This window comes from Mauremys reevesii, linkage group 4, assembly GCF_016161935.1.
Source record: "Mauremys reevesii isolate NIE-2019 linkage group 4, ASM1616193v1, whole genome shotgun sequence".
Lineage (NCBI taxonomy): Eukaryota > Metazoa > Chordata > Testudines > Geoemydidae > Mauremys > Mauremys reevesii.
The window spans coordinates 100,805,749-100,832,891 of NC_052626.1; the positions used below are offsets into that span (position 1 = coordinate 100,805,749).

The 27,143-nt window shown below is 42.8% G+C and overlaps 1 long non-coding RNA gene across 1 annotated transcript; it reads right to left on the reverse strand.

Moving 5' to 3' along the window:
* Positions 1–18,216: 18,216 nt before the first annotated feature.
* LOC120405107 lies at positions 18,217–26,792 on the reverse strand. Its single transcript, XR_005598370.1, has 3 exons — positions 26,715–26,792; positions 19,509–19,613; positions 18,217–19,022 (listed from the first exon to the last, which is right to left on the reverse strand). It is a non-coding gene; the product is annotated as an uncharacterized LOC120405107 (long non-coding RNA).
* Positions 26,793–27,143: the final 351 nt, after the last annotated feature.

Sequence of the window (27,143 nt, forward strand, 5' to 3'; positions counted from 1 at the left end):
CTCCAGGATTGGAACTGGGGGGATGGGGTGGGCAGCCAGTTGCTGGAAGCACTGCCACTGCTGTTCTTACCGTTGGGCCCCCTGCTCCCATATCAGCTGCTGCTACTGGGCTCCTAACTGCTGCACCAGCTGCTGCTGCTGTTGGAGCTGGGTGGACAGCTGCTGCTGCTGGCTTTCTGCCCACCACTTCATCAGCTTGTCCACCTCCATTCTAGCAGATTAGGCCGGTGATGAGTTGGTAGTGCAACAAAGCCTCTTTTCTCAGGGGTAGGGCACTGCTTGTATTCTCCACCATGTGTAGTGGGCTGTGACCATCCCTCTGTCAGTCTCAGAGGGAGGCCACATCCCTGCACTATATTGTACCTACAAGTGCAATGCTCAACAGGGGAACTGGCAGTCTAAGGTCTCTGGCCCTCTGGGCAGGGCAGAGCAATAAGCAGTCTATGGCCCAGCTGTCTGGCTGGGGCAGACAGTAGGCAAATGCAGGCCATCCAGCCTAAGGTAGGTAGGCTGCCACCCCAGGGTTGGGGCTGACAGCAGGGGCTAGGGGGACCCAGTCCCACCCTACTCCATTAGGTCCGAGCCCAGGGACCTGACAGTGGTGGAGGGTTCTGCCACCGGGTCAGCGGGGATCTGCCACTGAAACACACTGACCTTGACTTTGGCAACACAACCTGACTAATGTCTGGTATCCCTGATCTATTTCCTACTAACGCTGCTGAGTGTTCCTCCATCTCCTGAGGTTCCTCGGTCTCCCTGGGGTACACGGCCAGCGGCAGTCCCAGTAGCTCCTCCAGGTATTGGTCGCTTGGCAGTCTCGGCACCTTCTCTGGGTCCTTGGCACAGAAGAGCTCAGTCTCTGAGGCAGAGCTTGGCAGTGGGCGAGGCATGTCTGTGCCCTTCTCTGGCTCTCACATAACTGAGCTGTAGAGCCTGCTTTTTAAACTTCCTGTCCCGCCCCTCTGCTTCTGATGGGAGGGGGCATAGCTGGTTCACCTACGACCACCAGGGGGAGTGGTGTAGTGCCTCCTCTTCAGACTTGAATGGAGGCAGGGCCAGTGCAAGGATGTTTTGCGCCCTAGGCAAAACTTCCACCTTGCGTCCTCCCCCGTCCCCGAGCCCCTGCCCTGAGGAGCCCCCCCTCCGCCCTGAGGCACCTCCCCACCCCAGCTCACCCCTGCCCCGCCTCCTCCCGAGCACGCCATCGCTGCTTCACTTCTCCTGCCTCCCAGGCTTGCGGCGCCAATTAGCTTAGGCGCCAATTAGCTTAGGCGCCGCAAGTCTGGGAGGTGGGAGAAGTGAAGCAGCCATGGCGTGCTTGGGAGGAGGCGGGGCAGGGGTGAGCTGGGGCGGGGAGTTCCCCTGCATGCTGCCCCCAACCTTACTTGCTGCAGGCAGCCCTGCCCGTGCTCCCTTGCCCCAGATCCCTACGCCTAAATGCCGGCAGCAACTGGGGCGGCCGAAGATCCGGCCTCCGCGGTCGCTGCTGAAGAAAATGTGCCCCCCAAATCCTAGCGCCCTAGGCAACCGCCTAGGTCACCTAAATGGTTGCACTGGCCCTGGATGGAGGCCACGCCCCCTTGCTACAGTATCAAAGATGGTAATAACTGTCCTTTTGGGGAAAAGAGAAGACGTTAGTTGAGATGGGCTGGAGCTCTTGTCACAGTTGTTGTTAAAGTCTGATGCCATTTAATCCCAGGTGGTGTTTGGGATTCAGCTGGAGCTGGTAAAGGTGGCCATGTCATTTGGGTCCCTCTCTCTGGTCTGGTCTGGTCAGGACATCTCTCAGAATTAGGAAGACCCAGGGTCCCAGGAGAAGGTGAGACTGGCTGCCATGATGGTGAAGCTTGCTTCAGTAGCCTGTTCTTATTTCCTTCCCCCGCAAGTCTTTCTCCTTAAGGACCCAAAAAGGGAGGAGGGGTAGAATACCCACCTCCTCATTATTTTCTCCACCAATTACACCTAGTTTCCAACACACCAATTTTGATTAATTAATTTCCAGATCTACATTTTCTTGTTTACCAAGCATGATCTCAATACAGTCCTTGAGTTCTACCAGTAGGCTTTTTTGTTTGGACTAATTCAGTTTTTCGGTCTGGTTTTCTTGCATCTGTTTATAACATTTTATTAAAAATAACTTGACCTACTTTTCAGGGTTAATTCACAAGCAGGCAAAAGGTTATAAGCCCAATTGTCACAACAGGTCTGAATTTCAGAACTGCTGAGGACTCTCAGCTCCCACTGAAGGCAATGGGATCTTTGCCTGAGTAGTGAATGCAGGATCAGCTCCTTTGGTGATATTCTCAACTTGGCCAAACCATTATACTTCCAAGGAGAATTTGAGGAACATCCCCTGGCCATGTTGAATAGCTTTGCAAACAGCAGTAAAGAAAAGATAAAAAAAGATCTAACAGCTGCAATTAATATAATCACCAGAGAGGTGTTGATAATCCCCACGCCAGGCATCTCTGCTTCAGATGACTATTGGGTTCTATGGGTATTAGATCACCTCACCAAATACCCAGAAAAAAGGGTCTGAGTTTAAAAACAAAACACAAAAATGTTTTGTTTTTTTCAAACCAGAGGACAATCTTTTTAAGACAGATTTAAAAAAAAAAAAAAAGGTGTGTTCATTTACAATAAAACTCAGGATTTAAAATCAGTTTCAGTAATTCCCAAAGCTTAAGACATCACTGGAATGATTATAGCAGATTTGCTATACTGAGTAATCAGACATGAATCACATTCACTTTCAAGAAGTTCCAAGATGCCATTTACTTAACAGAACATCAACAACAAAATTCTTCAGTTCCATAGGCCACCATACTCACAGGGGTGGGGTGAGACTCAGGAGCTCCCCAAACAAGCAGGGAGGGAAAGTCACAGTTTTATCATCATCGGCCACACCCAGTCTTGGAGATTGGCAAAACACATTTTAATGCCATGTGCCCTATGCAGATAAGACAGTATACAGTTTTCAAACCCATCCATTCTGGATCATTGGACCCATCTCCAGACCAACTTGTTTCTAGACTGCTCTATTTCCAGACTGCCTGAACTCTGCATTCCTCCATGATCAAGGCTGCCAGGGATATCTCAGTTGTACATTCTGCTGCAGCAGCATCAGGATTCAAGACTGCCCCTGTTACAGTTCTGGGATGAGCTGTACTTTTGACCCCTTACTCCGTGTCTCTGTGGCCACCCTATCCAAGTGACAAGCATTTGCATGTACTTCTCTCAGAGCGGAATCTGTGATCCAGCCCACTTTTACACCGGATCACCCAACAACAGCAACCCCTATTTACCAACCATGTTTTTGTCAGCAGTGCCAACTGGGTTTGGCCCCTGCTGTAGACTTCTTTCTGGGAGCTGTGAACAGTTGGTGAACACAATGTCACCAAACAGTCAGTTCAAAATGAAATATTTATTTATCCATAGGAAAATAAGCAGAGAAAAAAGGGTTAAAACAACCAAAGCCTAAACACATATTTTCCTACTTATGTTTAACATTTTCCTCAAGCAGTTAGATAGGCTCCACTTAGCCTACCTCCATGTTCTTTGAGACCAAATTACAGCCTGCGTCTCTGAAAACCTCGACTCTCCTGTCTTCTCAGCAACACATCATTTAATCCCTTTCAATTTCATTGTCTGACAGGTCCAACCCAAAAGCCCCCAGGGTGCCAAGGTGGGATTCTTCTTCCCACCCATCCTGAGATCCAGTGGGAGCACCCAGGCCCTGATTCCACATTAGTGGAGGTAAATCTCAAAATAATTATTTCCACTCTCTGAGTGACAGCTATTGGAGCTGTTTGCAGCTACTTACTTTTGTTTCCTGCAACCAAAGCTAAGACTGATTTAACCCTCAGCTATCCTTTAGCCAGCACCATAACCACCAAACCCACAGATATATAATAAAATTAATATAGATAATTCCACATCTTTCACAGCCACCTATGGACCAACTGACTCTTTTAAAACTCTATGGCCGAAAATCGGAGCTGACTATAGCCATAAAGAGCTGCCTTTACAACACCATGTGTAACAGTAACCACTGGAGTCACATGGGCAAGGGCATTGCCAGCACTCTTCTGATCTAACCTTTTCTACCCAAAGGCATTTTGGATCTGCAAACAGGAAACCTGTGACCCTGCTTGCCCTTTACCAAGCTATAAAGTAGCTGCCCTCCTACAGCACTATCTCCCCAGCCAGTAAGACCAAAAAGATCAGATACCCCTAAATGAGAGCATTTACAAGAACTTTTGAGGGAAATGAATAGGATTCCTCCAGTAGTCTCCAAAATGCCCTTCTCTGAGGCTCTCTTACCCTGCAGGAAAGCAATTATGACATTAATCCGCCTGAGCTGTTGCGTCCACCCTAGTTTTGCTTCTTTGGTACTGCTTCCACTGAGGCACTGCCCATCCTGATTGTGCAGATAAGCACAATCAAGCTGCCACTCAGATATCAATGGGACTTCCATTCTGTGACCCGGGGTGCCTGGGGCAGCACTCGCAGGAAATGCTGGTCAGGGCAGGCTGCAAAAGGGAGATCAGACACTCTCAAAACTGATAGTTAACACTGAAGTTAAACTCTTCAACCAGCCACAAACTGTGCTTTCGATTCCTCACAACGGTTATCAAGAAACTAAAAAAGAAATCACACAGCCCCCTTTATTTAATTCCAGTTCTCTGGCTCCCAATCAGCACCTAGGTGCAGAAAGGTGAGGAGCTATTTAAAAACTCTTCTCACTATACAAAATGTTCTTCTGAACCCCAAAGGGCCAGCCACATTGCCAGGTCAATATTAGGTTGGATCTTACCCAAAATACCACTCTGCCAGCCAATACTTTAGAATCTAAACCTAAAGGTTTATTCTAAAGAAAAAAGAAAAAACAAAAAGATAGCTGTTAAATGATAAAGCACTCAAATACATACAGAGACTTCAAAGTCCATATATCAGGTTCTTAGCAGTATTAGTAAGTTTGCTGGCTTGAAAGTCCCTCTGGAACACATCCATAGCTTGGATAGGTCATTCAGTCCTTTGTTCAGAAGTTCGTTTGTACAAAAGTTACTCCAGAAGTAAGAAGCAGGGAAGGCAACAAAATGGACTTGGAGATGATGCAGCTGCCCTTTATATTCCTTTTGCCATGTGGCTTGTACTTCCTGTGTCCCAAACACAAGGTTCACAGCACACAGCATGAAAAATGTAGAGTTCTGTCCATAGGCATGCCCCTAAAAGTATTGCTGACTCATAAGGTGTAGTCCCTGGCTTTTCCCTGGGTTCATGGGCCATCAAGCAGGCGAGGCAGTGCTGAGGGTGTCACCCAGTAACATAGCACAAGTTTGGAAATACAGCTATACCATACAGACCTATAACTTACAATACAAAAGGTGATACAAACATATAAACAAGATTATCATACTTGGCAAATTATAACATTTACATGGCATATCTGATCAGATTCATTGCAATTTTATAATATTGGTATCAACTATATCAAAGTTTCTCCTATATTCCATACAGCATCACACATACACTGAAGTCTTACAAGACTGGATGTAAATGGTGCCTTTCACTCAGTCCATCAGTTTTAAAGTGCTTAGAACTAAAATTGACTCCAAGACATAGGTCTTTGGGAGTTGCAGGCTAGAGCCCCACAGAATGGACAAGAGATCCCACTACTATTAAAACAGGACCCCATGTTGTTTGCTTTTGAGAAACATGCTTTTTATTTTTAATGACTTTGTCACCATAAAATGAACTGAAACATGACCACTCATTACACTGAAAATCCTGCATTACCGGGCTGATTCCAAAGCCCATTGAAGCTAATGAGACTCAGGCCATTGATCTCAACGGGCTTTAGATTAGAGGGTTTGTATGGGGTGATATTGTGGTCCAGGGGCTACAGAATCAGAAAGGGACTTAAAAGATGTGGGTTCCAATCCTGCCTTGCTTTATGTCTTCACACAAGTCACTTCAGGTCTCTGCGCTTATGTTTACCCTTTGTCTTGTGTACTTAGACTGTAAATTCTTCTGGAAGGGGACAGGCTCTCACTGTGCATGTATCTCTCACTGGTAATTAATAACTGTACTTGCTAGTGTAGGAGAAATGGAAAGATAATAATTAAAAATGAAGGAAAAGGTCCAGTGTACTGGATTTGTTACAGAGTGACAAGCAAAAGGCAAATGGCATAAATCTTAGTCACTTACATTTTTAGGATTCCATTTTGATGTTCTGTTCTTTCATTTTTATCTTGACTTTGACCTTTCAACACACACGAGTCTTTAGAATACTACATAACTCTATGGTTCCTATCTTGCAAAGAATGTAACTCTACTTCCCTTTATCTTAATTTTTTTTAGATGGTGCCAAGAAAAACTGAAACATACATCTTATAAGGAACAGTTAACAAAGGGATGGTCTAGATGACATAATAGACCATTTGCTTCCTTAATGTCTGATTCAGTGCATCCAGAGAATCATGATTGTGACTCAACAGGCCTCCACCCACTGAGCTGAGTAAGCAGCTTCATTAGCTAAGGCAGTAAAGGTCTAATCCAGATGTCTAAGAATTTCTAGTGTGCCCTGCCCCATATGGTAAACATATAAGACACAAGCACTTCTAATGTGTTAGAAAGAAGGGTAACACAAACCAAGGGAATACAAACTATAAACACCAGCTGGGTGTTTCTCGCCAACAGCTGACTTCTATCAGAGGAGCTGGACTCCTTTAGGGATAATTAGTGACAGCATCAGCTGTTGGGTTGAGGAATACATAGAATCCTAACCACAGCTCTTTGCAGGTAAGTGAAGGATTTGATTTAAGTTGTAATGATTTGTAATAGCCTGCAGCAATGTTGCCACCTGCTTTGATTCAACTCAGGCAATATTTGGAATGGAAGACCACCAAGTAATACTTACATGCTGAAAGCAGTGGTGTTGATGATGCAGTCGATGACAATGACTCTTACCTCTGAGTCAGGACTGAGAGAATACTTGAGAATGAGGCTTGGAAAGGGTCATTTTGATGAAGCTGCTATGCTTTATATGAGACAATAAACCAAGGGCCTAATGATTTGTACTCATTAAAGATTCCAAAGTACTTCTCATATTAATAGAATTTCCTGGTACCCTGGCCAATTCCACCTTGAATAATTACATTCTAAATTCTCCCAGCAGCTTGACCTAGATATAGTATTGATGCTTTCAGCTGCATTATTCCCCTAGTATCATCCCATGGACTTTCTTCATGTGAAGATGCCGTGGTGCCAAAAGGATCACATAAATTTGCAAAATCTTCTAATGTAACGGACTTAAACTAGGTCTGTGCAGATTGATTAATTGATTTCCATGGGTCTTAAGCATGTGCTTAGGGAATAGGAATTTCCTGAATTTGGGCCATCAATTATAAATAAAAGGCTAATACCTATTGATAATTATGAAATTAAATAACCATGTCTACATACATATACTTCAACCAGTTCTGTCCATCTTTCGGATGCCCAAAGAACTGCGCTACTTAGGAAAGCGATGAAATTAGATGCAAGCAAAATATAGCCATCTCCTTTGTGGCAAGGCACCTTCTTTGCCTCACTGGGTTCAGCATTTCTTCCTGTGGCGGTAGAGGCTGGAGTAAATCAGTCCCATTCTGGGGAATATTTATTCCTCATTTGGGTTTTTATTCTTCAATATTTACAAGGTGGGTCTCACGGTAGGCATCAGGAGCACTTTTCAGGCAAACAAAAAAACCCAAGTTAATAACACAAAAATGGAATACCTCTCCCTGCCTGCCCTCTCTCTCTAGTGTTGCCTCATTATGCTAGCCTCTGGGTGCCAGTCCTTCCCCAAACACTCTGTTACCATGTTAGGGGGGAGAGCAGCCTTCCACCCAGGAGAAGCCTTTTCTCCCTACTGCAGCTTATCTCCCATCTCTCCTCTCCCTCACCAGCAAAGGGGTATTTGAAGATCCCAGACAGCCCATAATTCGACTTCCATGTCCCTAGTTAACCGGAGGTAACCTCTTTACCATTCCCGGGCTGATTTACCTGCTTTTCACCGCTTTCTTACATTTGTCCAGTCTGACTTTGTCACACCTTCTTAGTGAAGTAAGTATCAAGTCAAAGAGTCACTGACATGCAAAATACTCTATCAAGACAAAGACTAAATACTGCAGCATCAGCAAATACATCATAATATAGAGGGGAAATCCAGGGCCGTCCTTAGGCATATGCAGCATATGCAGCTGCGTAAGGCACCATGATTTATTGCCCCAAATTTCATAGTGCCCTAGGCATCTGCATGCTGCATATGCAGCAGCACAAGCCCCTGCAACCAGCCCTATCCCTTGGCTGCCCCCCGCCCCCGCCCCCGCCCACTGCAAGGGGCAGGGCCGTCCCTAGAGGAGTGTGGGGCCCTGGACAACTCCCTCAGCCTCACCTCTTACCCTTCCCCCCTGCTCCACCCCCGGCCCGCCCTCATTCCACCTTTTCCCCCAGCGACCCCGCACTCACCCGCAGCGGCGGGAAGCGGAGCAACCCGGCCCCAGCCACGGCGCTCCGGTTCCCGCCGCCGGTGAGTGCGGGGAAAGGATCGTCCCCCGCACTCACCGGCGGCAGAAAGCAGAGCAACACACCCCCAGTCTGCTCCGCTTCCCTTGCCCCGGCCCCGGCCCCGGCCAAGTCGCTGCGGGAGGAGGGGTTGGGGAAAGGACACCCCCCTCACTCACCGGTGGTGGGAAGCAGAGCGCCGCAGCTGGGAGCTGGCAGAGTAGAGCAGGCGGGGCGTGGGCTGCTCCGCTTCCCGCTGCTGCTGGGAAGTGGAGGGTGGGGAAGGATCCCTTCCTCCAAACCCCCTCCCGCGAGCAACTCAGCTGGGGCTGGGGCCGGGGCAAGAGAAGCGGAGCAGGCTAATACCCCGGGCCACTTTGGGCCTGTGGGGCCCCCGAAAGTGGCCCCACAGCTCCTGCCTCCCAGACACGGGGCGGGGGGGGGGGGGGCTGCGTAGGGCACCCAAATGGCTAGGGACAGCCCCCGGGGAAATCAAATAACATCTTAGTCTATGTCTATATCACCACTTATGTCAGTATAACTTATGTCACTCAGAGGGGTGGTTTATTCACACCCCTGAGTGACATAAGTTTCACTGACCTAAGTGCTGGTGTGGACAGCGCTATGTCAGCGGGAGAACTTCTCCCATAGATATCACCATTCATTGGGGCTGGATTAATAAAGTCAACATGGTCTCTCCTGTCATTTTAGAGCAGCTAGATTAGAGAGCTTGCTTACAGCTCTAGTGTAGCCATACCCTTAGCTGTTTGCATGCTAATACAAGTAGTATAGGGAATAAACAGGAAGGTCTAGAAATATTAATGAATAATCACAATGACAACATAATTGGCATCACATAGACTTGATGGGATAATTGACATGGCTGGACTATTGGTATAGAAATATACAGCTTAATGAGGAAGGACAGGCAGGGAAAAAAGGGAGGAGGTGTTGTCTTGTAGATCAAAGATGTATACTCTTGCACTCAGGTTGAGATAGAAGTGGGAGGCAGACCTGTTGAAAGTCTCTGAGTAGGGACAAAAGGGATAAAAAACAAGGGTTATAGTGGATCGGAAAGTAATGAGAGTCAATGATGGCTCACAGTCAAGCTGGAAGGACCTATCAAGTGGGGTCCCACAGGGATTTGTTATGGGTCCAGTTCTATTCAATATCTTCAAAAATGATTTGGATAATGGCATTAAGAGTATACTTATAAAGTCTGCAGACAATACCAAGCAGGGAGGAGTTGCAAGTGCTTTGAAAAACAGGATTAGAATTCAAAATGATCTTGACAAACTGAAGAAATGGTCTGAAATAAATAGGATGAAATTCAATAAGGACAAATGCAAAGTATTACACTTAGGAAGGAATAATCAATTGTGCAAATACAAAATGGGAAATGACTGCCTAGGAAGGAGTACTGCAGAAAAGGATCTGGGGTTATAGTGAATCACAAACTAAATACGAGTCAATGATGTGACACTGTTTCAAAAAAGCAAACATCATTCCAGGATTCATTAGCAGGAGTGTTGTCTGAATGATATGAGAAGTAATTCTTCCAGCCTACTCAGCATTGATAAGGCCTCAACTGGAGTATTGTGTCCAGTTCAGGTGGACAAACTATGGACAAACTGGAGAAAGTCCAGAGGAAAGCAACAAAAATGATTAAAGGTCCAGAATGATTGAGGTAAGGTTGAAAAAAACTGGGTTTCTTTAGTCTGGAGAAGAGAAGATTGAGGGGGGCCATGATAGGTAAAAAGTTGTTATGAAGAGGGGAGTGATACATTGTTTTCCCTAACCACTGTGAACAGGACAAGTAGTAACAGGCTTAAATTGCAACAAGGGAAATAAAGGTTAGACATTAAGAAAAACTTCCTGTCAGGGTGTTAAGCACTGGAACAAAATTACCTAGCGAGGTTGTGGAATTCCATCATTGGAGGTGTTTAAGAACAGGTTAGACATATACCTGTCAGGGATGGTCTAGATAATACTTAGTCCTGCCTCAGTGTAGGGGACTGGACTAGATGACCTATCGAGTCCCTTTCAGTTCTGCATGTCTATTTCTCTAATAAATAACATCATTCACCATTACAAGTGCTTCACATAAACACAATGAATAGTGAAAATAAACAGGACTTTGTGTACTTGGTTGAAACAGTGCAATCAGTGTACTATACATTTCAACCCTGTGCGTAAAGTCAGCACAATTAATAAAAGTATCTAGCAAGGTGGTGTTTCCTCTTCATTCATCTTCTCAACAACAGTTATAACCAAATATCTATACAAATACATCCTAGCTAATGAGGGAAATAATTATATGTGCCTTCTTAAGGATAAGGCAAATACTTTATTCAAACAAGATTATTCAAGATATTTCTGGGCCAAATATTGCCCTTTCGAAAAAAATGGGAACAATCAAAAATTTGGAGCTTGTTTGTGTATTCTAAAAAGAGTCCATTTAAGACGACCCACTGTGGTCAATGTGTCAATTTTAAGCTTATGTCAACTTCATCACATGAAAGTCTACTTTAAACTTATGCTTTAAGTTAAGCATGCACTTAACTGAATTAATCCCCAAGCCCCCTAGACTAAACCAAAATCCCACCCTCAACTGCCTCAGCCTCCCACCCCAATGCTCACTCAAATAGATGGATTTCGCATCATGCTCTCTTCAGCAGAGAAGTAGAGTTAGGGTCTTTCCTGTCTTTTTTACATAGAATGAAGATGAATTTTTCCAGGCAGCGTGATGTGGAATTTAACTAAGGCAAGAAGGCATTGCTATCTGCAGGACCATGCAATGGTTTAGAGTGAGGATGCTGGTAACTATTAGTAGACTGAAGTGTCTATAATGTAGAACTCTGACAAACTTTTTTTTTTTAGGACTGTATTTTACATTTTTCAATTAGGATATCTATGGCTCAGATTCTCCCTCCCTCTAAGGACACTTGGCACTAATGTACAGTGTAAAATGGCCTTAAACCAGCCAGAGATCTGCTGCAAAGAATCCTTCCTGCATAAGAAGAATCTCCACTACTGTGGAGCTGGTGGAGGAGGCAGTTTAGCCAGCTCCTATGCCAGCCATCCTAGGATATGTCAGGGCAGGCCGGGGGTGTGTGGGGCAAGGATATGGCTGAGCTGACTCAATCCCCCACTGGGGCAAGGACCTTATGCAGCGTAATTGAAGGACACACCCTCCTGCTTTAACTTGCACCAGGGCTGATTCAAGGAGATGCAACTGTCTGCCAGATGCAACTGTCTGACCCTTTCCACAGTGTCCGAATGCAGCTCTGACATAGTGAAGAATCAAGGCCTGTATAGTTCATTTTAGAGGTTTATTTTCTAACGTATCATTGTTAGGAATCTAGGATGCTGTCAATATTAAAACCATGAATAAATAAGCCAACAATTCAGTTGATGTGAGTAAACTTCTGTTTCAGCTGTCTTTCAGCAAGACTAACAGGTATAAAACAATAACAAACATTAATTTTAAACTACAAAATCAAAAGAGCCAAATTCCAGTCAAATACACATGTGCAAATTTATTGAAGACCTGGCCTGCAAAAATTGTAATTAATGGGGATGCTCACTGAAGGTAGGACAAGAAATAATCAGCTTAAGCTGAAGCAAAGGTTAGCTATTAGTAAAACTTTCTAATTATAACTATTCTAGCACTAGAAAAGGTTCAGAAAAGGGCAACTAAAATGATTAAGGGTTTAGAGAGGGTCCCATACGAGGAAAGATTAAAGAGGCTAGGACTCTTCAGCTTGGAAAAGAGAAGACTAAGGGGGGACATGATAGAGGTATATAAAATCATAAGTGATGCTGAGAAAGTGGATAAGGAAAAGTTATTTACTTATTCCCATAATACAAGAACTAGGGGTCACCAAATGAAATTAATAGGCAGCAGGTTTAAAACAAATAAAAGGAAGTTCTTCTTCACGCAGCGCACAGTCAACTTGTGGAACTCCTTACCTGAGGAGGTTGTGAAGGCTAGGACTATAACAATGTTTAAAAGGGGACTGGATAAATTCATGGTGGCTAAGTCCATAAATGGCTATTAGCCAGGATGGGTAAGAATGGTGTCCCTAGCCTCTGTTCGTCAGAGGATGGAGATGGATGGCAGGAGAGAGATCACTTGATCATTGCCTGTTAGGTTCACTCTCTCTGGGGCACCTGGCATTGGCCACTGTCGGTAGACAGATACTGGGCTAGATGGACCTTTGGTCTGACCCGGTACGGCCTTTCTTATGTTCTTATAAGGATAGTTAAAAGCTAATAGTTATGACTGAATACACACATCGAGAGCAGATCTGCTGATTGAGGACCTGATCCAAGCCCATTGAAAACAATGGGAGAAGAAGGTGCCATTTTCACACTAGAACCTCACTTTAAAGCAGAGGAGATTTGCAGTTGAATTCAGGATTTGTAAGTACAAACCCAAAAGCAGAGTATCATTCAAAGAATTTTTATATTTACAGAAATATTGTTCACTTTTTCCTCTTCTTTCCTTTCGTCCTCCTCATGCAAATACACAATATGGTGTCAGGGAAAAAAATGAAAAGAAAATGGATCAGTTAAAGCCTCCAGGAACGATACCCTTCAAAGGAAATTTAGTGGAAAATTGAAGAAAATAGAAGATGAGAGTTCTTTTGTGCCTCTCGGCTACAGAAGCAGATAAGTAGAAGGAAAGGCTGCAAGCAGCATTGCTCTTTTTTGTGATGAGAGAGAGCTCCAGATGTATATAATCAATTCAAAAGAGAGAAAGATAATGAGAAATTATAAATACTCATGAATAGGTTTAAAGTCTATTGTGCTTAAGGATAAATATCATTGAAGAGGATGTGCAATTTTCAACTGAGCCAGGAGTGACAGTAAATCAAATAATCCGTATGTGACACACACAAAGAATCACAGCCACACGCCAACAAACTTTTAACTAAGGAAGAGTTTATCAAACCACCATTAAACTTTCAGCAGCATTTCCCCACTGTTGCTGTTTATCAGAGTATTTGGGGGCAAATAGGAGATTTCTCCTTTAGGAAGCCAGACTCTTCTCCTCCTGCGTATGTCATGCAGAGATGCCACCATCATGTTTGTGACCTCTCAGCTGCCTCCAGGGAGAAGATTTGAGGTATAACTTCTGAAGCAACTCCCCTCTCCTCTCTCAACCTGTTGCCCACTGGGATGATTGGAGATATAAACATAGTACTACTTAACTAAACATGACAACTATGTTGAGATGTGAATTCCAATTGCCCTATTTTAGAGATGAGGAAACTGATGCCAGGAGAGCTGAAGAGCTGGGAATGGAACTCAGGAATTCCTGGCTCCCAATCCTGTACTCAGCTCCCTAGAACATGCTCATCTAATACAAAGAGACACATTTCCTTTTCAGTATCTGGGCTAAATTGACTTCCGTATCATGACAGAGGGTGCCAGAAATGGAAAATCTACTGGGGAGGGGAGAGAGAGAGAATGTGTGTGCTTGCAGTGTTGCAGCCTCTCTTACAATGGGGGAGGTTAAGGAATTGGTGCAGTCCAAAAAATGGGTGGCACCAGTTTGTGAAGGCAGTGTGGGCAATCCAGCTGGGGAATATACGCATTTAGCACCCTACCACTGTAGATCCAGAGCAGATTGTAAACGGGGAATTGTCATCTAACAGGTCTGTTTCCAACAGTGTCCTGCAGGGATCGGTTTTTGATTCTACACTGTTTAACATCTTTATCAATGACCTGGAAGAGAACATAAAATCATCACTAAAGTTCTCAGACGACACAAACATTTGGGGAGGGTAAATAATGAAAAGGACAGGTCACTGATTCAGAGCGATCAAGATCATTTGATCTGTTAGTCTATAAGGTGCCAGAGGACTCTTTGCTGCTTTTACGGATCCATACTAACACGACTACCCCTCTGATACAAGATCATTTGGTAAACTTGGTGCAAGCAAGCAATATGCATTTTAATACAGTTAAATGTAAATGTATACACCTAGGATCAAAGAATGTGGGCCATATTTACAGGATAGTGGACCCAGTCCTGGGAAGCTTTGAGGACCAAAGATTTGAGGATCATGATGGATAATCAGCTGAATGTGAGCTTCCATTGTGAAGTGGTGGCCAAAAAAGCTAATGGGATCCTGGTATTCAAAAATAGGGGAATCTCAAGTAGGAGTGGAGAGGTTATTTTACCTTTGGATTTGGCAGTAGTGTGACCATGGCTGGAATCCTGTGTCCAGTTCTGGTACCCACAATTCAAGATGGAAGTTGGTAAACAGGAGAGGGTTCAGAGAAGAGCCACAAAAATGATTAAAGGATTAGAAAACATGCCTTAGAGTGGTAGACCCAAGGAGCTCAATCTATTTAGCTTAACAAAGAGAAGGTTAAGCGGTGACTTGATCAAAGTCTGTAAGTTCCTACACAGGGAACATTTATTTAAAAATGGGCTCTTCAATCTAGCAGAGAAAGGGATAACACGATCCAATGGCTGGCAGTTGAAACTAGACAAATTCAAACAGGAAAGAAGACATACATTATTAACTGTGGTGAATTCTCCATCCCTGCCAATCTTTAAATCAAGATTAGATGTTTTTCTAAAGGATACATTCTAGGAATCATTTGGGGGAAGTTCTATGGTCTGTGCTACACAGGAGGTCAGGCTAGATCACAATGGTCCCTTCTGGCCTCAGAATCTATGAATCTAAGTCCTGAATTAAAGGCTTCATATAGTCCCGTGTGGTCCCTGTAGAAATAAGAGTGTTACAGAAGGGGCTAGAGCCTGGTGGTTCAGAAGGTTAATTCATTGGAGACATGAGTTCAAATTTGACACATAGGCAGAAGTGAAGTGGGTTTATGGCTCTTAGACCCTTATGGGATTTGTCATCATCACGGCACTACTGCAGAGTGGATGTTCCCTAATGAATAGAGGCGCATGACTTGAAAAATGGACGTGCTATAGAGCAGGAATAATTGAAATGCAATGGTAGCGCTGTGTGAAAAACTGCTCAGTATTTGCCCTGTCTACCCTCTCAAAGGTATTTATAAAGTGCCTGTCGTCTTCAAATCTAGGCACCAAGTACAGCACAGAGCCTTGCATAAAGTTAATTCAAAGTAGACCATACATGCGCCACCTCTAGGTCTGACCACTTAGAGTTTTGTCTTTTTTCTTCTCATCATCTCTCTCTGCACCGTGCAGCAGTGCACCTGGCTTTAAACGGAGCTATTAGCCCTCTCTTTCGGGAATACCATGTTGTCCCAGGATTCGCCAGACAAATATAAAGAGGTGAGGATATATACTGTAATGAGGTGTGGGAGGGGGTGCAAAAAGAAAGAAATACCCCCCCCATGCTGGAAAGTTTGAAACGGAAAATGGGGGCAGCCTTCTTTATACTGAAACTGGTAGGTAGGGTGTAGCTTCCTAGGGAGCTCAATTAGACAAGAAGCTGCTATCCATCAAAGAGCCAGAGGACTTGATTGCCTGCATTACTGAGCTGTGGCTTTCAGTGAGCAGCTTCTACTGTGAGAGAAGGAGTGAATGTTATTTTGCCAGTGGCCAGGTCTAAACCGTGTTCGTCATTGGCCCAAGCAAAATGCAGCATGGAGAGAAAATCCAAACAGGGTGTAACTTACAGGAGCAAATTGACACAAGGGCAGCAATTGGCTTTGTTCCCCCCTCCCCACACACACACAGTGTGAGAACAGAATATTAGAGAGGCAGCTTCTCAGACTTGAAGAAGAACTCTATAGCTCAAAAGCTTGTCTCTCTACCAACAGAAATTAGTCCAATAAAAGATATTACCTCACCCACCTTGTCTCAAAAATAAATTCAACTTTGTGGGTGCATAAATATCCCCCTCCCCCCGATAGCTGAAAATGAATCCAAATTAAATTAAGTTGTTTTAACAGTATGCTACTTCTGGTTCCTCCATAATTACCATACTCTGAAATGAGTGAGAACAGCTAGTGTATAGTAATGGGAAGGAATTAAATTTAGTGATCCTATAATGATCCAGGATGAAGAAAATGCAATAAAGGAACCCATAGTATTCATTAATGAATAAGATCAGTAGGAAGGGAGGAAGCCAGAGTTAACTTAATGAGCACGCATCTGATTTAGATCCAGAAGCTGCAGGCAGAAGTAACCTGTGGTTTTATTCTGATAAAGTCTGAATCATAAACTACTACATTGCATACACTCAATCAGCCTCTGAAAAATCTCCATATTCCTCATGTACAGAATTTTGGACAAGATGTATTTTTTATTTAAACACTTCTGCCCTCCAAATAAGATACAAATATATTTTTAGCCTTTAGACTGAAACACCACTTTGGTAAAAAACCTAATGTTGCCCTCACCTAATTTTACATTACCTACAGTTCTCTCTTTTCCCATTGCATTGTTAAACAAGCCATCCTACTGATTAAAATAAGGAAATCTCTTTGTCTTTCATTGATCTAGCCTCTCCCCTTCCCCCATTATTCTCCTGGGTCAACTGAGGGTACATGAAAAAGCACAGGCCAACCACTGAGTGGATAGGAATTATGATTTAGCTTTGGGATTTGAACAAATATAAGCCTAAGTGAAAAGGAAAGAGAAAAAACGCATGTTTATATCATGGTATCACCTGGATATCTCAGTTATAACTGGGTCCTCATTATGTTAGACATTGTCCCTGCCTTCAGAAAGCTTACCTGTGATCTCAACAAGCTTTAAAACAAATCATCTTGAAGTTGAAAGTTGTTTGCATTAACATATTGTTTGAGTCTGAGAGATAAATTCTTTGCAGGTACAACTTGAACTAATTGAGCTGTGGCTGCAGTTCTGAGTGCTTGCACCTGTACCTGATTTGCACTCCCAGAGAATCTAGATTGGTCTCCAAAATTCAATCTGCAGGTGTGAAAGGTGTGGGGATAAAGACAACAGAACAGGCCTCACTCTGGCTGAAAATATACCCCTCCCTGATCATTATATAATGTAACATTGCATATGTGCCAGCTCTGTTATACTCACCTAGCATTTGAGAATTAAATATACACTTGCTTCTGGCGAATAATGACATCTGGTATCCAAAATCTGATTGTGTATTCCAGCCGCTTGATCCATCTACAGTTGCCATTTTCTCAGAGCCAGCAGAGTACAGTATTAGGTCCTTGTTTTGAGAACAGTGGATAGGGATCTCTTTTCTAACTCAAAGGTTTAAGGGGTTAAATCCAAAATCAGGAATTATGATGCACTGTTATTTTTGCCATTTCAGGCATGATGGCCATCATATATGGCACTATGAAGTTACATGGAGGCTTACAACAGGTACAGAATACAGCACAGGCAGCAGCATGAAAGCAAGAGGAAAATCAGGTGTAGGAAACTGTGCAGTTTTGGGGATCACTCAGACCAGTAAGGGGTCCTAGTCACCATCTGCCCTGTAACCTCAAGGTTCCTTAAGGCTCAGATCCCTGATGCCAGTAGCCAGCCCCAAAGCACAAGGTCTTATCCAAGCTTCTATAAGCCTAGTTACTCCTTGCTAGGTGACACCAACAGCCTTCCAGTCCTGAGTCTCCCCAAATCTCTTATTCTCAAGTTCTTAACTAGCAGACACTCAGTCTTTTCCCCTCATCACCCCCAAAGGCATGAATTCCCTCCCCCCACAGACACCAGCTTACTTTGGCTCACACACCCTGTGCAGTTTGCACAACAGAGACCTGCTTGGGGTAAAAACAAACAATACATTTATTTAACAGAAAAAACCCAGATTCAAAAATGAAATAGTGAGGCCGTGCATACACATACAAGTTACACAATAAATACACAAACACACAACTGCACAGGCTTTGCATTTCCATATTAGATAAATAAAACCCCTTTTCTAATGCGTTACCTAGTGCCTTTGAACATTTTCCCAGCTTACCCCCAAGCTATAGAGGGGATCCTGCCTTTCACAGACAGCTTCCTGCCTACAGACTGTCCCTCATTTTCTGGATGAAAAACTTCAGACACAATCCTGCTTTTAAAAGGCTTTTTTCCCCCCCTCTCTTTTATTCTTTTCTTTCTCTCAGTCCATGGTGACTCATGTTTATTCAGAGTGTGGAAACCCCCTCTTGACTGAAAGCCCAGATACCTCAATATCTTTCCATTAACTCTAGTGTCCCATCCTGGTCTTTTTCTGGGCTGGACAATGGTTTGTTGTTTGAAGCTAGATACATGTAGACATCTGGCTTGGAAGGTGTCCCTCCCTGTCTGATTGCTCACTGTTCTGCTGTGAGTTGGATCCTAAGTTTATGGCCCAGTTCTCTATAGACACACAAATACATATAACCATAGCCCGGATACATCTCATAATGATTATGTTTAGAACATTACAAGCTTTTATAAAAGACCGTACTCAACATATTTTATAGCACAATAACATTGCATACCATCAGCTGATTCACCTGCTTATTCTTCAGGGTTCCTGTTCTCCTTTTGGGGTGTTTGGAACCTGAGTGTCACAGAGATAAAGGAAACAGGAAAAAGAGTGAGAAACAGAGAGCTAAGTGTTCCCCAGAGATGTCCAAAAGGGACTGCAACCACAACACATCAAAACTATCTATGTCAAAGCAAAATTTCCAGTGGTCCTTAAATACACACTTCCAATCATCTTAAGGAGGATCTGGTCTTTGGCTATAGTGAGACTGTACCTTCACCAGAAATCTGATCATGCCTAATCAATCTGTGTTATTTTAATCCATACATTTAATTATGCCTCCATTTCAGTTGCTGTCAAACTCAGCCCCAGTTCTCCATCCCCTAGAGGGTGAAATTCACCATGTGCAAAGGACCAACACAAGGCCTAGGCACCACTTCAGTCTCCATCTAACTTCTCAACAGTTTTACAGAATGTTTCTAAGTTAACACGACCTGCCAGCTTTCACTCATTTGGGGCAATCTGAGAATCTATCCAAGGTTAGGTTTCAACACAACACACCTGTGCAGAGGCAAAAGGAGCAGATCCTCCTCCACCTCACTCTCTTGTGAAGCTGCAAGGTTGTGCACAGTCAAGCCACTGCTCTCTCCCCCTCAGTCCTCCCATCTGAAAAATGGATATGTACAATACTCAAGCTTCCATTGTGAGACTGTATTGGTCAATGCCTGTAAAGCACATTGTAGAGCAAACTGTTTGGGGGGAAGTGGGGGAAGGGGTTACCACTGGAAATTAAAACATGTCATATAAACGTTCAAATATATGACACATAATAAACAGAGCTAGTACATGAGAAACATGGAAAAATTCATATTATCCAGAGTGCTTCGATGTCTGCTGTGGTTCTTCGCTATCAGAAACATGGGGAGGGAAGGGGGACTCCCCATGTTTGAAAGAAAAATTGAATTCTTATTACAGATAAGGATTTTGGCAGTTATCTCAGACAGAAGACTTTGATTTGTATAGTGTTCAGGATTGCATTGATAGTCAAAGGGGTATAAGGAGCATGTATCCTTTAGATGATTTTGAAAATGCACTTTTGTTCTACAGCTAATGCTACTGGCAGAAGTTAATGAATATCTCAGTCACTCATCTCCTCTCTCAGCAAAGGGCTAGATGGCAAATTGCAAAGCCATTTATTTTGCAAAACACTATTAGTATTTGATAAACTCTTTGAGAATAATGGTAATTTCAAATGATCCACCTGAACAAAATAATGAACCTGCATTTTTAAAATGCCATTGGTGTGAAGTCAGGCATGGAATGAGGCTGGCAGTGTAAATTACAACATTTGTCTTCTGTCAGAATCCTCCACTTCGAGCACATAAATTGCTTCCATTAAGTTATTAGCTTGATTGAGACCGAGAGACCAGAGTGTTTTTCAATTTTAGCAAGTTTTCAAGGGATTTGAAAAAATGGGCGCCTTTAAACTGCTTTCAGACACCACACAAGATTGCTCTGCGTGTGTGTGTGCGTGTGCGCGCACATAAGGGTCTCATTGGGGCAGGAGAACCAAGCACCACCTCCTTTAATGGATGATGCTACTTGATTGATTCAGGTCTCTCCCCATTCAAATAAAGCTGTACGCCTGGTGTGACAATCAGGGTCCAGACACTCCAAAAGAAGAACAGGGGGTCTGAACCCCAAGAATAAGCAACTGATTGTATACAGTATTATTGTAGTATAAACGTGTACTGAGTGAGGTCTTTTATGAAAACTGGTGACATGCTCATCATGAATATCATCTTGTGATGTATGCATGGGTGGTGTATAAAGGGTTATGTAAGTGTGCTGGAAATATGCATCTAAAATATGTTGTGGAGAGAGTTGACAAACAAGCTTGCCTTAAACAAAGGTGTGACAGACTGTACCCTTATGATCACCACTTTTACAAGACTATGACACATTTTGTACAAAGTATGCTTTGTGAGATATGATTTGAAAACTCATAACCTACTGAACATTATTGTCCTTGTAAAATGTGTGTCCGCAACACTGTATGTAAAGGTATAAGATTTTACTGTATAACATTGCTGTGACATGTTTCAAGGTTAGAAAAGAAGCCCAAACCAGTTCCTCAGAGACAAAAGGCTAGTCAGCACCCTAGCCAGGTGTCAGCATAATCAAGTAGACTATCACCTTGGTAAACGGTCATTCTTTAGCAGGAAGAAGGATGTGAATGAGAAATTTACATTTTGGCAATGGAACAGTTGGGGGTTCCCGTGTGACAGACTGGGAGTCACCTGTATCCCCACTGGAGATAATCCTCAAAGAAGAAAGAAAGGTGTAAGAATAGAGGACACTCAATACAAACTCTCTTTCTCTTCCATTCCTCTCTGCTTATGGCAGCAACAATGCCTGAAGAAACACTGACCTGGGGAGAGGTCATGACTGACAGGCTTTCAGCCAGTAAAGACTGCAAAAAGCATGTGGTGAGAAAATCTTTTGCTTGTAATTAATTTAGCTTGCTAAGGTAGGTATTGGTTTGCATTTTATCTTTTGTTTTCTTTGTAACCAATTCTGCCCATTGTGTCTTGTTACTTGTAATCACTAAAAATCTTTCTTTCTATACTTAATAAACTTGTTGTATTGTTTTATCTAAACCAGTATGTGTGTTTGATTGAAGTGTCTGGGAATCTCCATTCGGGAGCAAGATTTGTGCATATCATTTTTTATTAATGAAATGATGGACTTTCTATGAGCTTGCAGTATTGAGGTAGTGGGGTAACACAGTGGCTGTCCTAAGGAGAGTGTCACACCTGGCATGTACAAAAAAATGAGGAGTCCTTGTGGCACCTTAGAGACTAACAAATTTATTTGGGCATAACTGACTTAACACTTGGTAAAGCACCCCACATCCTTTCATGTGTTTATACCTGCTCCTGTATCTTTTACTTCATACATCTGATGAAGTGGGTTCTAGCCCACGAAAGCTTATGCCCAAATAAATTTGTTAGACTCTAAGGTGCCACAAGGACTCCTTGTTTTTTACAGACTAACACGGCTACCACTGAAACCTGGTATGTACAGTTATTATTATAAGAGATAAAGTCTGAGATTCATAAAGCCAATATTCTTCAACTTCACTGCTTCCAGCAGAGATCCCAAAACCAAATGGTCTTGAGGGCTGTGCTATTCACCTTTAGAAATGGGCTTTCACACACAACACTAACTATATTCAAAACTGAAATCATGTTATTTTCTTCCTTAGTGAGTCTCCTGCATACGGTGGTATGTAAGGTGGGTTCTGAGGATGACTGTTGTGTACTTTGCCGCAGTGTGGTCAGTAATAAAGGCACTTTTGCAAACTAGAGCTAATATGTAACCTGCAGACATTATGGGTGGTGGGGTGAAGTCATTTGAAAAGGTCTTGAGCTTATTTGATCTCCATTCTTATATACTATAGAAATACCTAAAATAGAAGACAAAGACAGCAACATTGCAGTGTTTGTATTACAGCCTCAGGAGCCACCTCAGGACAACAACATCCCTTCCTCACCTGAGTGTCAGTATAACTAGGGATAGCCCTGAGCCCAGCACAGGAACAAAATAAAACAAACATTAAACATTGACAGCTGTTGATCTCCGTGCATTTGTGAACTAGGTAATAAAAACATACAGCTAGGCGGTAGGGCAGGCAAAATCAGTTGTCATTTGCCCTCAAACTCAGTCTCTGCTCTCTATTCCCGTGAAACTCACCACATATAGAAGACCAAGATGAGTCCTATGCTTTGCTTAAGGCCCCATTTAATGTCTCAAAATGGGGCTTAACTGGGACTTCAGCAAAGCATAGGCCTTGTGTTGGCGCAAGGTGAATTTCAGCCATGGTGATCTATTATATACTGTAGTCAGATAAACAGTGGTGAATTGCCACAGGGCAATTTGTGAGATTCAGCTGGATTATTACAGAACTACACAGAGCACATCTCCACAATCTGCATCAGTTCAACATACTTTTCAGATGACAGAATTGTGTACAATAAGGTAGGTGTTGTATCTAATCTAAGAATGGAATCACATAAAACAAATACAGGAGAAGACAGTGAAATGAAGATGAGTGATTCTGACACTGACATCACCCATGGGAGCTCTCTTATGTGAGATGGTGCAGCCCAGCTGCACAAAGTGATGCTGTGTATGATTAATTATTTCCATTTCCATTTTCTTAATATTTGTATCAGCCTGTCAGTGAAGAACTCAGTCAGCAAACAAGCATAACCCAAGCTGGAGAGCAGAGTACTGGCTTCCATACTTTAACTTCTCTCCAGTTATTGTCCTCTTTCTCCCCTCCCAAGAATGAAACTTATTTTAATAGAAAAAATATTTTAAAAACTGTTGTCTCTACCTGGCATTAAGATTATGACAAAACCATATGGACACATTTGGGTTCCAAATAACTATGTTTAGTAATTATATACAAATATACAAGACCTAGCTCCGTATATATACTCTCTTAGTCTGTACTGATCTGGTGGCTTCTGTAATAGGAGATGGTGAGCACCACCAGAGGGCTCACAAACTATTTAAAGGGATACTTCCCAATTCCTATATACTTCATAAACCCAAGGAAATTAGCAGAAGTAATTGATCTTCAGTGCCTAGTCAAACTGATCTAGTCAGATAAATGCTCAGGGACTTGTTGCAACTCTTCCATTCTTTTTTGGGAAAGTCAACTTGATTTTCCTTCACCCTTATTTCTATTATTCTTCACTTCATCGTTTCATTCCTCACTCAGGCAAAATTCCCAGTTCAGTCAATGGAGTTTTGCCTGAGTAAGGAGGATAGGAGAGGGCTCTGAAATTGATTTACTGCAGGTTGGAAAAAACAAAGAGGTTTGGTTGTGGCTTTGACACTGTGGTATCCTGTGTTCCAAATATAGGCCCTGATTCAGCATAGTCCTTCTGCTGTCTTTTGTAGGTAGAGTAAAGTTTATTAACATGAGTAATTCTTCTGACACTTGAACATGTTTCAGTTCACTTCCTACTGATATTACTATGCCATTTTAATCTGATATGTGGCAAACATGACTGTAAGTAGGACAAGCATTGTTTAAACTGCTTTACAGTAATGGAAAAAGATTAGGGTAGGTAATACCTGCCATCGGGACTGCAATTTTTGTGCCTTTTTGCTTGTATTACCTATACCTTAGTTCAGTTCTCAACATCTGCCTATTACAAGCCTATTATCCAGTTTCCACCTGGAAACTCTGGCAGCATGTTGGAAAGTTAGTGGGCATCTGGTCTTCCTTATTCTTAATAATAAATAATCATTAGTATGTCATAGCACATGCCAGAATGGGCAAGTAAATTTCCAACTATTGGGTGAATGTGACCTTCACAAAAGGGTTTTGACAAAAGGGTCCTATTCAGCTTATCATTCAGCAGTACTTGCCTTGTATGTCAATCTTCTCTACTTGCAACTTGGAAGGGTTTGGTTCACCCTGCCAACTGCATTTTCCAACACTTCTCCCATTGTTGTCAGATTTCCTCCTCCTTTCTGGGGCAATCAGCTCACTATGGTTGTCACAAGGCAGATCACCTCCCTGGTGATTTCAGCTACATTGCAAAGAAGTGAGTCCCATGAGTCACTCATGACCTTTTGCCACCTTACATGGTAGTTGCCCATGGAGTCAGTTCAACAGTTTTGTCTGACAGAACCAAAATTCAGGCAAATAATGTAACAATTTAATTATTCTTACTCCATTGGAACAAACAACATCCATTTGTCCAGGTAATCATTTAACAAAAGAAACGGCCATACCTTAACACACATCCAATCCAGCACCTGTATAGGTCAGCTTAGTGATACCACAAAGTATTGGTGTGAAGGAAAAGTCATGACGTAATGTCTTTCAAAGCTGGTGGGAGGAGAGGTATTCACAATGGTCCAGTAAGGACTGGCGGGAAGGGGAGGTGTGGGGGAAGCACAGAATACACATGTGCAATTTGCTTATTTAGCACGAGTTCTTTATCCTTTATAATCATAGAGCTAAGGCTCACTTTCCCATTAAGCACTAAGACTTGGGTTGCTATGAATAAATGGAGAACTCCTGTATTTGAGACATGAGAATGGAGGCTAGGGGGACTTCAGCTACTTGAGAAAAAGCAACCCATACCTATTCATGGCATCAATGTCTTATAACACATTGGGTTTTTTTTAAATGCCTTTTAAAAAAGCCTACCCTTTTATACTCCGGAGGAAGCATTTAGCAGTGCTTATAAAATATCAGTGCTCTTCAAAGAGAACGTATCAGCTACACAGGGCAGCCCTAGAGTGCATTTTGCCCCATGCACCTACTGCATTATATGTGTTAAGTGTTAAAAATAAAGATTTCTGTTTACTCTGGAGAGAACGACTGAAAACTAGTTCACAGTGGAAGGCAGTAATAGAATGTCACCCTCTCTATTCAATAATGGATATGGCCATGTCTATTAGAGTAAATGAGAAAAAACGAACAATAGAAAAAGAAGGCAGGAAAATATTTTTCACCATATTGAATATTGTGTTACTCATTGATGCATAACAATATATTTTCCATCATGGCTTCTAAGGCCAGCCCATGCCTTAAAACTTCCACCCCCCTGCAACTCTCAAGACTTTTTCCACCTGCCGTTAGTTTCATTTTCTTTGCTTATTGAAAAACTAATCTAAAATGCACTAAATTCTCCCAAACTGGCCCAGCTGCCTTTAAAGAGCAGTGGGAGTACTGCTGACTGTTTGCATCCAAGAATGTCAAAGAAGAATCAGATTCTTGCTTGGTTCAGAATTTACTAAAGCCATATTACGGTACGTCAAAAAGGAAATTTCAGGGTAGGGCCTTGTCAGGGTTCCCTCCCCATTCTGAACTCTGGGGTACAGATGTGGGGACCCGCATGAAAGACCTCCCCACTTCCCCATAAGCTTATTTCTACCAGCTTAGGTTAAAACTTCCACAAAGCACAAATTCTTCTTTGTCCTTTGACGGTATCGCTGCCACCACTACTAAGTGAGTTAGACAAAGAATCAGGAAAAGGACCACTTGGAGTTCTGGTTTCCTCAAAATATCCCCCCCCAGCCCCTTTACCCCCTTTCCTGGGAAGGCTTGAGAATAATATACCAACCAAAATAGGTAACAAGATGAGCACAGACCAGACCCTTGAGTTTTTAGGACACTAAAAAACCAATCGGGTTCTTAAAAGCAGACATTTATTATAAAGAAAAAGTAAAAGAAGCACCTCTGTAAAATCAGGATGGAAGGTAATTTTACAGGGTAATAAGATTTAAAACACAGAGGATTCCCCTCTAGGCAAAACGTCAAAGTTACAAAAAACATAACTAAACCTCCCTCTTAGCATAGGGAAAATTCACAAGCTAAAACAAAAGATAATCTAACGCATTTCCTTGCTACTATTTACAATTTGTAATCTTAGATGCTTATTTCAGGTAGGGTTTTAGGAGATGGTTTTTCCTGCCCTGGTCCCTCTCTGTCCCAGAGAGAACAACAAAGAGAGCACAAACAAAACCTCCTCCCACAGATTTGAAAGTATCTTCTCCCCTTATTGGTCCTTTTGGTCAGGTGCCAACCAAGTTATTTGAGCTTCTTAACCCCTTACAGGTAAAGGAGGGATTTTATGCTACCCTTAGCTGCATGTTTATGACAGACCTTTTTGGTCACCCTTCCAACAACTGGATGTAGAACTCTGACAAAGACCCCTCTCCCATCTGACTTACAGATAGCTGTTTTCCAGGGCTCACTCTTGGTGTCTGATTGGAGCTCCAGGTCCCAGTTCTGCCTTGCTGCACTAGACTAAACACCTGTAGGAGATTTGAGCAGAGAGAGTTAACTGTTGAAAATCAAGTAGGGATTCTGAGTAAAATTTTTAAAGGCCTCTAAATGATTTTGGAGCCTAAGTTCCATTGATTTACATATGTTTCATAATATTTACCCTCTGTGCCCTTTCAAAGACACCTACAGTACTAACTTCACAAAGAAAACCTGTACAGCAACAGGAAGTGGTATTTGTAGCATACCAGTCGTAAGCAAATGCAAGTACAAATACAATGTTGCAGCTCAAGGCTCTTCTCTGCAAACCATGTACATTGAAAAGCCTATAACTGCTATATCATTTGGCATGGTTGCAGAAAGCTGTTAAGGAATAC